This window comes from Notamacropus eugenii, chromosome 3, assembly GCF_028372415.1.
Source record: "Notamacropus eugenii isolate mMacEug1 chromosome 3, mMacEug1.pri_v2, whole genome shotgun sequence".
Taxonomy (NCBI): domain Eukaryota; kingdom Metazoa; phylum Chordata; class Mammalia; order Diprotodontia; family Macropodidae; genus Notamacropus; species Notamacropus eugenii.
In genome coordinates, this window is record NC_092874.1 from 271,224,531 (window position 1) to 271,236,995 (window position 12,465).

Here is a 12,465-nt window from a genome sequence, read left to right on the forward strand (position 1 = left end):
TATATTTAACATGGCTAAATGCTTTCTTTTTAAAAACAAATATTTTAGTTGTCTTAATCATCAGTCAATCAGAATGCAATTAATTTTTTTTCTGTTCCCAAACATTTCAGGGTGTGTTCATAGAGCCTAAATTATCCATTTATCATTGGAACCATCAAAAGGAACATAAAATCTCAAAGACCGAGTCACTAAACTCTGGTATGGCCAATTCTAAGTTGTATGTGTGTACATCTATTGCCTAAAAATTAAATTAACCTCTCTTCAATTTGCTTTGTATTTTTGTCTTTTCTCATCAGTTCCAGAAACTTTATGCCCAGTAATATAAAGGTTTTTAATTTTCCCTAAAACTACCTTTTCTCTGGTGTTACCCAGGACCACCTCAAGTAGTTCACCTTCCCTCAGGGACACCCAGGTTTATGTTACTTTGGGGGTAATCATCTATTCATATTCAAATATCTAAACCCAAACAGACACAATATACTAAACTAATCCAGATGACATATGAATTCAAAACAAAAGACATTTAATTGGAAATAACAAAGTTTACCAAAAAAAAGGTAAAGTCTCCCATATGCAAAGACACATAATCTTTAATAGATTTCCCTTGCTTCCATGAGAGGAGACTCCCTGAACAAGTCTTGCTTTTATAATGTATCTCAGCAGTTACATACATGGCTCCAGTCTCCCAGCTACCAGTGTCTTCTTGCTGCCTCACTCTACCACCAAAGCTGTTGTATTGTTTTGTTTTGTTTTTTTAATTTCTCCTATAGGGTTACTGCTCTCATCTGTTTGGGAGTTTCTTTACCTACTTATTTGATCATCTGCTGCTAGATTTTTTGTCTGCTCTTCTCCTGGAGCTGTCTTTGGCTACTGGTGCTTCCTTGACTCAAAGATAGTGCTTATTTCTCTTCTGTGAGTCTGACAATGCCAAGGGGGTCTTTCAGTCATTTTATTATTCAAACCCACAACTCTACCTAGTCAGTGTAACAGAGTCCATAAAAACAAAGTATTTCTGGACCTACTTCTAAGCCTGCTTGATACTTATTCTAGGCAAGTAAATTCCCCTCACCTCCAGTCATGCCCCTGGCAGCCAGCAGCAGGACCATGAAAATTACTCTAAAGCTGCATTTAAGGAATTTTGTCCTATACCCCCAGGCTACAGTCCGTCATAAACTGATATCCTTAGATGTAGAAATATGTCCTCATTTCCATAATTACTGTTCTGATACCTTTAAGAGTTTGGATAGTTTTACCCTTCTCTGAGGTCCAATCTTCCTGAAAAATCTGTTCCCTTTACTTTTTTTTTTTGTATCACTTCACTTAAAAGCTCCTCCAGCCCTTCATCATTTCACTTATTCTTTCCTAGACTTTTCAACTTCCACAATATCTTTCTCTTCATCTCAGATGATCAAAACCAAATGTACCCTTCCACATACTAAACAGAGTGTTAACTACTTGGATGATCAGGACTGGATGTACCACTCCAGATGACTTGTTCAGTTACTACAGATAACTGAATATGAACACAATCAAGACAGCATTTCTTTTATTTTATTTTCTATTCTTTTCCTAATAATACCTATGCATGTATATGTACATATAAATATACATATAATTGTACATATAGGTAGGAATGCCAGAAAAACTGAATCACTTCTATTTGAATTGTCTTAGGAAGATTCTGAAGATCACCTGGCAGGATAAGGTACCAGACACTAAATTCCTTACTCGAACTAAACTGCCAGACATTCAAACTCTGCTTCAGAGAGCGCAGCTCCAATGGGCTGACTACAACGTTCAAATGCAAAATGTACACTTGCCAAAAAGAATATTTTATAGAGAACTCACAAAGGGCAAGCATTCACATGGTGGTCAGAAGAAGTGACACAAGGACACTTTCAAGGCCTCTCTTAAGAACTTTGGAATTGATTGTGTGACATGGGAGATGCTGACCCAAGAGTGCTCAGCATGGCATGCCCACATCAGAGAAGGTGCTGTACTCTATGAGCAAATCAGAATCAAAACAACTCAAAGGAAATGCAAAATGAGTAAATTTGGAGTATCCAACCCAAATGTTCACACAGACTATTTGTGCCCTACCTGTGATAGAACACTCCAAGCTTCTGTTGGTCTGATAAACCACAGTCAGACACGTTGAAACTTGACTCTAGCATAGTAATATCATTTTGGTCCTTTTCTAGAACAAAGGACAATAACCAACTAGGTGTGTATACCTGTATATGTATGCATATATATACATATATAGATGCATGGATATGTATATATGTATTATTTGTATGCATGTGCATTTGTGTATATGTATGGATATAGATATGGATATGGATGTGGCTATGGATAAGTGGCCTCTTGAAAAGTGGACAGAGACCTGGCCTCCAAGCCAGGAAGACCTCATGACAAGTCTTACCTTTGACACATTCTGGCTTTGTGACCCTGAGCAACTTACAGCTTCTCAGTGTTCTAGGCCAGAGATGTCCAACTCCCATCCCAGGCTCAAGCCTCTGCAAAAATCCAGTGTGCACAGAAGCAAATTAAAATGTAATTGGGATATATTCAGCAAAATAAATAAAAACACAATACAACATAGATAATGTTAATTTGTAATTTTCTACATCAATATGCAGCTTGCATGGATTTGTTTCTATTTGAGTTTGACACCATAAGACTAGAAGCTTCAAAGAAATTTGTCAACCTGCATTATCAAGAATTTCTTCTTCTAGGTGTTCCCTAGAGTCTTGACATCACACATCTAGTCCCTAACCCTAGAGTAAAGAAACTCTTCCAAATCACCTCAGCAATTATTCACAACCTATAATCTAAGAGATTTTCCTGGGTCCTGAAACTTGTGTCTGTCAGCTACTGACCCCAAGGTCTGCTATGTGTTTCTTAATACTAGTCTGCCAATTATATATACACATCTCTTTGGACTCTGTGGCCACAGCAGCACACTTCCACTGATGTGTTCAAGGAACCTAATGTCTCCAATAATTCCCAGAATCCTTTACAGGTTTGTGCTGCATGACTCCACCCCTATCATCTTGTAAGCACAGTTTGATTCTGCTTTAACTCTACCTCTGATCTACCACCAAGCACAGTTTGATTCTGCTTTTCCTCTGTCTTTATACCAATCTACCACCAAGCCTACCATTACAGAACCTCGTTAGATTTTCTTTATTTCAGCTACTCCGACAAAAGATTCTAGCAGATGCAATACCTGCTTTTACAGCAGACTTTAGAAAAGTCCCATAGTCCTCCAAGGCTGTGAAAGTTTGCTTTCAATACTGATCTACCAGAATTACATAGAAGGCAACTGTCAGAGTACCTGCCAAAATATACTTAATATGTAGCTAATAAAATATTCACTCTTCCCACTTGGTTTTGCACAACACCTGCAACTTAACCAAGGATGTTTTGGGGTGTGCCCGTACCTCCCTGTTCACAATTCAGTTCTGGACCCATGCCAGTCAGAAAGAAATTTTTGTCTAGAGACAGTTTCCTTTCTTGCAACATCAGTTGTACCATTGCCAATTATATCAAAACACCAAGGGAACATCCCCTCTCACTAGCTCCCAGCAGTTCTTGGACTCTAGTGATAAGCAATTTCAGAGTGCCAACAGCCCCTATCTGGCTCTGTCAGTCCCTTATCAATTTGAGCTCCCCTCCATCTGTCCTCACCAGCCTCGGGGCTAAATATCAGGGTATTTTCACATGGATTCAGCATGCCAAATCTCAAGCAACTGTCTATTTGTTTTGTCAGTTAAGGAGGAAACTCTGGCAAGCTCTAGAGCTGCCAAAATCCTCACTTAATGGTTCAGAGATAACTCAGGGCCTTCATTTGTGCACAAGAGACAGAGAAGTGAGGGGTGTTTTGTTTGGTTTTTCACTTCCTGCCCACCTTAGAAAGCATTTTAAAGGCATACCTCATCATTGCCCACATGTTAACAAATAGAGCTTCCCCTGATTCAGATGAGCCACATTCCAGTTTGAGTGAGACTATTCACTCACTCCCATTTCCCAACAGAATTTAGTAGTAGGGAAGAAGGGTCTAATTCCCTGAACAACCAGCAGCATGACACATACTGGAAGGGCAAATCTAAGACTGACTCACTTTGGTGGAGATGCTAGGCATGGTTTCTTGGGAAAGGACCCTGGGCTCTTGTAACCAACCAGGAAAGTGATATTTGTCCACCTCTGAGTCTATATTCTATTTTAAAAAAGCCCTTTCCTTTGCTGCTGCATTTTTAATGTCAGAACAAACTAAGATTATTCAAATTGTTCCCAAGATGTTAAATATTTATACTGCCTCGGAAGTCTTAAGGTCAAAAAGGAAATGCACCTAATAGAAGTACTGTGCCATAGAAGTCAATACTCACGATACTTTATGTATACCCTTTATGTAACCTATTCAATTATTTAACCCTAAATATCTCTGGGGCCAGAGAGGGTAAGGAATGTCAGTGTAATGAACGGCAATTCTTCCAGAAAGACAAGATAGCCTGGAAGTCGATGACATTCAGAACCTACAGAAGCTCTTTGCTGAATCAGAAGCCTCAAGCTGAAAGAGACTTCAGATGATATCAAAACTAATCCTTGCCCAAAGGACAGGTCCTCTCTAGAGCAATAATTCAATGCCATTTACACTTTTCAGCGACCTGGTGGAGGCAGTGGAACAGTGGAAAGAGACCTAGCTCCAGAGTGAAAGCCCTTTATGCTTGCTAGCTTGTGTGACCTTGACAAGTCATTGACCTTTCTTGAGATTTCTTATCTAAGGAGCTTGGCCTTTGAGGTCCCTACTATAAGCCAGGTACTGTGCTAGGTACTGAGGATACAGAGAAAAAAAAAGAAACAGTTCTTGCTCTCAGGGAGCTTCCATTCTAGTGGAGATGATGAACTAACACAGAGAAGCAGGGTGGCATGTATGTATATGTGTATACATACACACATATGTATGCATGTATGTATTTCCTACTATCTCATTTGATTCCTCACAACTAAGTGAGGTCTTTGCTATTATAACTCCCTTTTTGCAGACTGAGACCAATAAGATTAAGTGACTTGCCCAGGGATACACAGCACTTAAGTGTCTGAGATAGGATTTGAACTCAGAGCTTTTTCACTCAAAGTGCCAGACTCTGTCTACTATGCCACCTAGCTGAAAGTCATTTTACAGATGAAGAAGGATGAAAACAGAGTGCTGAAGAGACTTGTTCAAGGTCACCCAGGGAATAAGTAAAATGACAGAATTAGAACCCAAGTTCTCTGACTTCAAATTCAGTATTCTTTCCAGTAACACTCTGGACAAAGCAACCAAAAAAAAATCTTGGAATCACTTTTATTCATTAATGATTTCAAGTGGATTCTATCAATTTTATAACTAAGGAGTAGAATTAAAATTATGCCAAACTACCTAGATGAGGTAACACATGAATAGAAAAAATTAGATTTTATCATCAAAAATAATGGTATTAGAGTGAAGACGCTACTACTCAACCTAGTTAGTTATTTGAAGGAAAGAAGGAAAGAAAGAGAAAGAGAGAGAAGATGAAGAAGAAGAAGAGGAAAGGAAGGAAGGATGAAAGGAAGGAAGGAAGGAAGGAAGGAAGGAAGGAAGGAAGGAAGGAAGGAAGGAAGGAAGGAAGGAAGGAAGGAAGGAAGGAAGGAAGGAAGAAAGGAAGATTAGGATAGCCTGACTTCAAATTCTCCCTCTGACATAGTATGGCCCTGTGACTGGGTGTCATTCATTTAATCCCTTAGTGCTCCAGGCCAGAGATGATAAGTCCTCTGTCCATGAGGACCCCATCATGCTAGGACGTGGCCTGAACCAGATTAAAATGTAATTGGGAAACATTTAATCAAAAAATAATAATAAAAATACAGTAAAACATAGATAATATTTTATTTTAAAATTAGAAGACTAAGCGGCCTGCAGAGATCCTTCCGTACAATGTCATGGCCCTTATTTTTATTTGAATTTAGTACCACTGCACTAGGCAGTTCATCTCACACCACAAATGGCAGAGGAGCCATTGACCTCAAACGGTAGAGGGAGCTTCCTCACCCAGAAGCTCACTATACCCATGACTCTTAGGTCCTGCCTACTTATAACAGTACCTTAAATTGACATTTGACTTTCTAGCTTGTCAGAGCATTAGCATATCATCAAATTGTGTGATATTAGACCAGAAAAAAGGACTGGCAGAAGGAAAGGGGGTGTATTTGTCGCTCTCATTTCAAAGTTTGAGAAACTCTGACAAAAGTAAAAGAAAATAACTTATTTGCATTCTCACATGTACTTCTTCCGCTCCCTGACAATTTTACTGGCTGAAAATAAAATGATTCAAGCAGTTTCCTCAACTGTAAAATGAGAAGGTTGAACCAGATGGCCTCTGAGGTCCCTTTTAGGCCTTGATCTAGGATCTTATGAGCCTATGAAATGAGATAAATTCCCTCATGAGAAAGGATAATGAACCAATAAGTGATTTGAGGCATGTTTTATTCCTTAAAGGTCAATGTGATGATTACCAGACTGGAGAGACCATATTGTTATTAAATAGAATAACGTCTCTAAGGTTATATAAATCCTCTTCCTTCTCTCCCCCTCCTCTTCCTTCTTATTTACTCTAATCTGTGGCCTAATGCAGACAGGAAGGAAGAGGCAGACGGGATGACACTTGGTAAAGGTTTGTGATGGAAACCTAGACAATTTCTCTTTTTCTCCAGATCAATTCTTTCTCCAAAGTCATGGGGCTAATGATATGAACAGGTCTAACATCCTGATAGGTGGTGCAGTGGATAGAGCACCAAACTTGGAGTCAGAAACACTTGAGTTAAAATTCAGTCTCAGATATTCAACTGCAACACTGGGCAAGTCATTTAACCCTGTTTGCCTCAGTTTCCTCATCTGTAAAATGATCTGGAGAAGAAAATACCAAACCACTCCAGTATGTCTACCAAGAAAACCCCAAGAGGGTTCATGAAGAGGTTGACATGACTGAAAGGACTGAACAAATCATCCTGATATCCTGATTCCCAACCACGGTTCCTTCCCTTCTGCATTTCTAATGCCAGTCATTACAACACTCCTCCAGCCATCACACACGTAATCCAACCATGCTATTTCACAATCTGCTATTTTATAGATGAGGAAATTGAATCAGAGAGAGGCTAAATGATTGTTCAGTCACTCCAAGTCAGTGGTTAAGATGAGATCAGATATTATGTCCTCTAAAATTCTTGGCTGAGGGCAAGGCAAGAGTCAACCTGCCTCATTTTTTTAATGCTGTAACATAGAAGCACATTCTTCAAACTCCATTTCATTCTTCTATGGATCCCTAAGAGAGAGACCTGCCCACTTCTTGCATAACCTCTTGGAGAAGGAGAAAGGGAAAGTCATATCCTGTGAGGGAGGGAATGTGGTAATTAGGAGGCAGTGGAGTGGGTGGGGTAGGCAACTCCAGCTGTGAGAGGACCACTGCGTGGGCCCTGAAGAAACTGTAGGTCCTTGGGCCAATGGGACCTGACTCAGCCCCAGCAAACAGATCATTATCAACTGTTCTTTCCTCTTGAGGGGAAAGAAGTTTGGAGCCACAAATTGAAGTGTAAACCTGAGCTAGACACAGAGAGAGCTATTATACTCAAACTAGCAAAGGATTGGTTTGTGTAAATAAGGACAAAAGGAGCTCAGAAGACCTAGGATCATTGGTCTAACCCTTTCATTTTACAGATGAGAGCATTGAATTTCCACAAAGGGAAATAATTTAACCAAGATCATGCAAGCAATGAGGTGCACTGCCCTTTGGAAAATTCTTTGGAAGCAGGCACATGGTCAAAAGTTAGGAAACAGAATCTAGAACTGCCACTGATTGACCAGAGAATAATCAAAGGAGAGCGTTATTGAGATAATACAAAAACTAGGTCATGTCAAATTTTTAACACTATTGACTTATGGAATCCCATCCAACACGTTTGATTGTCTGACAGTTTTATGGCTGACTTTAATGTTTTGCCCTGCATAGGTAGAAGCATCAAAATGGGGACTCTCAACCTGTGCCAGGTATAGGGGAAGCAATGATAATGAAAAACAGTCTATACCCTCCAAGGATTTTACTTTCTTCTGGGGGAGGCCATATGGAGAGTCAGGCACTGATTATCTCCAAGTTTATTTGCTTTTCCTTTATCCTTCAGAATCCTACATTATATCAGTAATTGACCTCTTACTACTCCAGTCTCATTATCCTTATCATCATCTTCATTAACATTTATAAAGCACCTACTGTGTGCCAGGCCCAGTACTAAACACTTAAATTATTCAATTATTATCTCACTTGATCCTCACAACAATCCTACAAGGTAGATGCGATTATCTCCATTTTACTGATGAGAAACTGAAGCAAACAGAGGTTAAATGACATGCCCAAGGTCACACAGCTAGTAAGTATCTGGGGTCAGATTTTGTTAGCTGAAAAATAGGAATTAACTGATTGATCAGTATTCCTAAATTTGACAGGTGTTATTTACTTTGGCTACCATGCAGCAAAGACATTTTATTCACTCAGTCTTTGATTATTCAACTGGACAATGCCATAAATTAAATGTCATTAAAAAAATGTGGCAGGTCTAATATCTACTGTCTCCTTTGCATTCTATAAAGACATTCCCAAAACTGGATTATTTTCCTATGCTGGGTTTTTTCCCTCACTTTCTGAATAGTATTTAGGAGAGTGAGGTGATGAGCTAGAGGTGTGGATGAAGCATGTTCTTAGATACAATCAATGTGTTGATTTCTTCTTGGCAAAATATATTTATTTATTACAAGGGAAGAGCTTCTATTTGGAGAAGCAGTGAGAGTGTGGGGGGTGATAGGCAAAAGAACTATAGTCTCGATAAAATTGCAGTGTGCAGGAAAAAGTGCATGAAGTAATACCAACAAAGCAATTTGGTTACTGCTGTTAAAAAAAAGTATGCATATACGCATATCACATATATATATACATATATATGCATACTTTTTTCTTTGTGAAAACTGTGTAACAGAAGTACACAGTTTCTTCTGCTTTATTTTTTCATTGGAAATACTTGTACTTATAATTAAGCTAACAATAAAAAAGAAAAAAACCACACAAATATTGGTCCTCTAGATTTTGTCCAAAACAAAACAACAAAATCTTGAATATTCCTCTCTAGGGTTTGACAATAAGCAATTAATCAATCAGAAAATATTAATTGGCCATCCACTATGTGTCCAGCCCTGGACTAGGCACTGTAGGGAAACGCAAAACAGAGAGGGGAAAGAAGGGTGGGACTCTAACTGATAATTTGAGAGAGAATGCATATACAGGTAAAAAGATAACTTAGAACTCTGCAGTAAGGAGTAGCCGAAGGAGTATTGAATTTGGAGTAAGAAGACTAGGGTCTAAATCCAAGGTCTGCTACTTTCTGCCTTTTTGACTGTAAGTTGCTTAACTCCTTTGGGACTCAATTTCCTCCTCTGTAAAATGGGGAGAGAAGTTGAGGAAGGAGGGGAGGAATAAACTAGATGCTATCTAAGATCCTTTCAAGGTCTTATCCAGTGAATTAGCCAGTTTTTTGGAAAACACCAAATGGATGACAAAATAAATGTTCCAGCAGTAGGAAGGAAAACATGTTCTTGATAGACTGAGGTGATGAGAAACAGTAAATTCAGAGAGAAGGGAAGCCTTTTCTAAGAAAGGGTAAAAGCATATAGGCAATACCTATTCGGCATACATCCAATAGGTCCAGTCCTTAGAAAGAGACTCAAAAGCCTTAGGCAGGCACTCAAGTTCCAATGATAAATGGAACCACTTAATATTAGTATTTTCCTGTGCTGTTACTGCAGGTACCTCCATTATTTTTTGCCAAGACATCTGCAATCCTGAGCAGAGAGGGTAGATTCAGGAACAGGTCTAGCCAGGGGAGCCTGAAACCATTCAATGCTCACAACCCTCGCTGACATTGACCTTTTGCGTACATGTAACTCAGGCTCACTCATCTCTTATTTCCTCCTCAAGCAGCCCAAGCCCTGTAGTTCCATGTGGTTAACTCTCCTCATGTTTCAAGACCATGAAGAAACTAAAGGACAATTGCCCAATCACCAAAAGAGAAAAAAAAAGTTCCCAGAGTCCTAGAGGTATCCAAGGGAAGAAGAAGCCATAGATCCTGACTAATAAGTATTCCCAATTCCTAAATGTCTAAAGGTCTGAGACCAGTGACTCTCCCCTTCCTTTCTCCCAAAGCTTGAGCATTCACACCATGAAAATTCATCTTTTTATATGATTCCATTGGAAAAATCCAAAATACCTTCTTCTAATTTTGTCTTTGAAGAGTACAGTTTCCCTTGTAAGCCAGATTTACCCAAAATTAAACTCTTTCAAAGGCAAATTTGCATTGATCCAGGATGTACCCCTTGGAATCAATAGATAGCATATGAAAAAGGGTCAGACAGGGTTACAGATAAATCATGACGCTGTGGAGCAGAGAAAAATCTGTCATCCTACACAGAAGTCCAATTCACAAGATTGCCTCCATTAGCAGGAGCTTTTAACCCGTTAAGTTATGTAGCCTTCCTTGCTTGTTAGCTAGTTCAAAAATAACCCTGCTGAAAAAGCTCAAAATGCCCCTAGCTAAATGGTACCCAAAAAAAACTACTACCCAACCTAACAATAGTGATCACAAATATTTCTTTAATATTTTAAGAACAGGATATGGAATAAAAGAAAACTGGTTAGAGAAGTTATTTTTTAAATTACTAAGTGGATGTGAGAGAGTCCTAAAGAAAACTGACCCCATATGATTTCTCCCATTCATTTTAATTCTTCTATACTACATGACTATAGTGAAAATGTATTTAACAGGAATGTATATGTAGAACCTATATAAAACTGTATGCCATTTTGGGGAAGGAGGGGGGAGGAAGCGGGGAGTGGAGGGAAATCTAAGTTACATGGTAGTGATTGTAGAACACTGAAAATAAATAAAATTAATTTTAAAAAAAGGAAAAAAAAAGAAAATTGACCCTTAGAGAAGGAATTTTTTTAAATGTCAATAACTCTTCATGTCCTGCTTTGTGCCCCATGAGATCTATGGTCTAATCAAAGGGGTCCTAATAATCCTACAATACTCAAGAGTAGATTAAGATTTGGAAAATATTTAATTTGAAAATATTTAACAAAATATAAATATATAATACACAAATCTGTAATAATATATAAATATTATAAAGTATATAAATATATATGATATTATTTTGAGGTTTTCTAAGTCAATATGCAACCCTCAGGGCTCCTCATTTATGTTTTAGTGGTCCCTTTTCCTACTTGGGTTTGACACTGCTGGTCTAAAGACTAACTTAGATCCTTTTATCTCATGCCTATTACTTGCAGTCTTCTACCTAGTTTCCTTGCCTATCATCTATCTCCCTCCAATCTATCCTTTTAGATTCATCTTCCTAAATTCCTTTAAAAAGCTTACTCTATCATCAAAAATTTTAAATGACTCCCCATGTCTGCAGAAAAAAAGTCCTGAGCCTGACATTCAAGACCCTATACAACCTGGATTTAACTTCCTTTCCCAGTCACATATTTGTTGGTACCCAATTTAATTCTCCAGTCTTGCCAAATAAGGAGACTGCATTAATCTCTTCTGTTTCTGCCCTCCAGGGACTGTAGGATTATGAGATAGTAAAAATAGACCTAGAAGGGAGCATAGCAATCATCTGGTCCAATCCTCCTATTTTACAGATGAGGAAACTGAGAGGCACAGTGAAGATAAATGACTTGCCCAAGGTCAGACAGGTAGTAAGTGGCAGCCAAGATTTGAGCCTAGGTCCTTTGATTCCAAATCCAATACTTGTTCCACTGAACCAAGCTACCTTCTCATTCCTTTTTCAAGCTTTCAGTGGGATATAGTGGATATATGTTGAGTCAGGAAGACTTGGATTCAAATCCTACTGAGGATATTTACTAACTGTGTAAGCCCTGAGTAAGTCACTTACCTTCTTTGCACCTTTGTTTCCTCACCTTTAAGACAAGAGAAGTGAACTGAATGATCTCTCCATCCTCTTCCAGCTCTAAATCTATAGTCTATACGAACTACCCTGGAGAGTTCAAAGGTGCTTATCTAAGGCAAGTGTTCATGAGAGGCAATTTGCATAGTAGACAGGATGCTTGCCCCTAGAGCAAAGAAAAACTGGGTTCAGATCCTGGCTCTGGCATTTATTATCTGTGTAACCAAGGACACAATTCTCTGAATCTCAGTTTCCTTTAATGTGCAATGGTGATGATAATGCCTGTAGTATAGAACTCATAGGAGTTCTGTAAGATTCAAACACACACATATTGTATTGTACATGCATGTATACACATAATCAAATGTATTTATATTTATATGTGTGTGCACATATATGTCATTATGTGTGTATTATACATATAT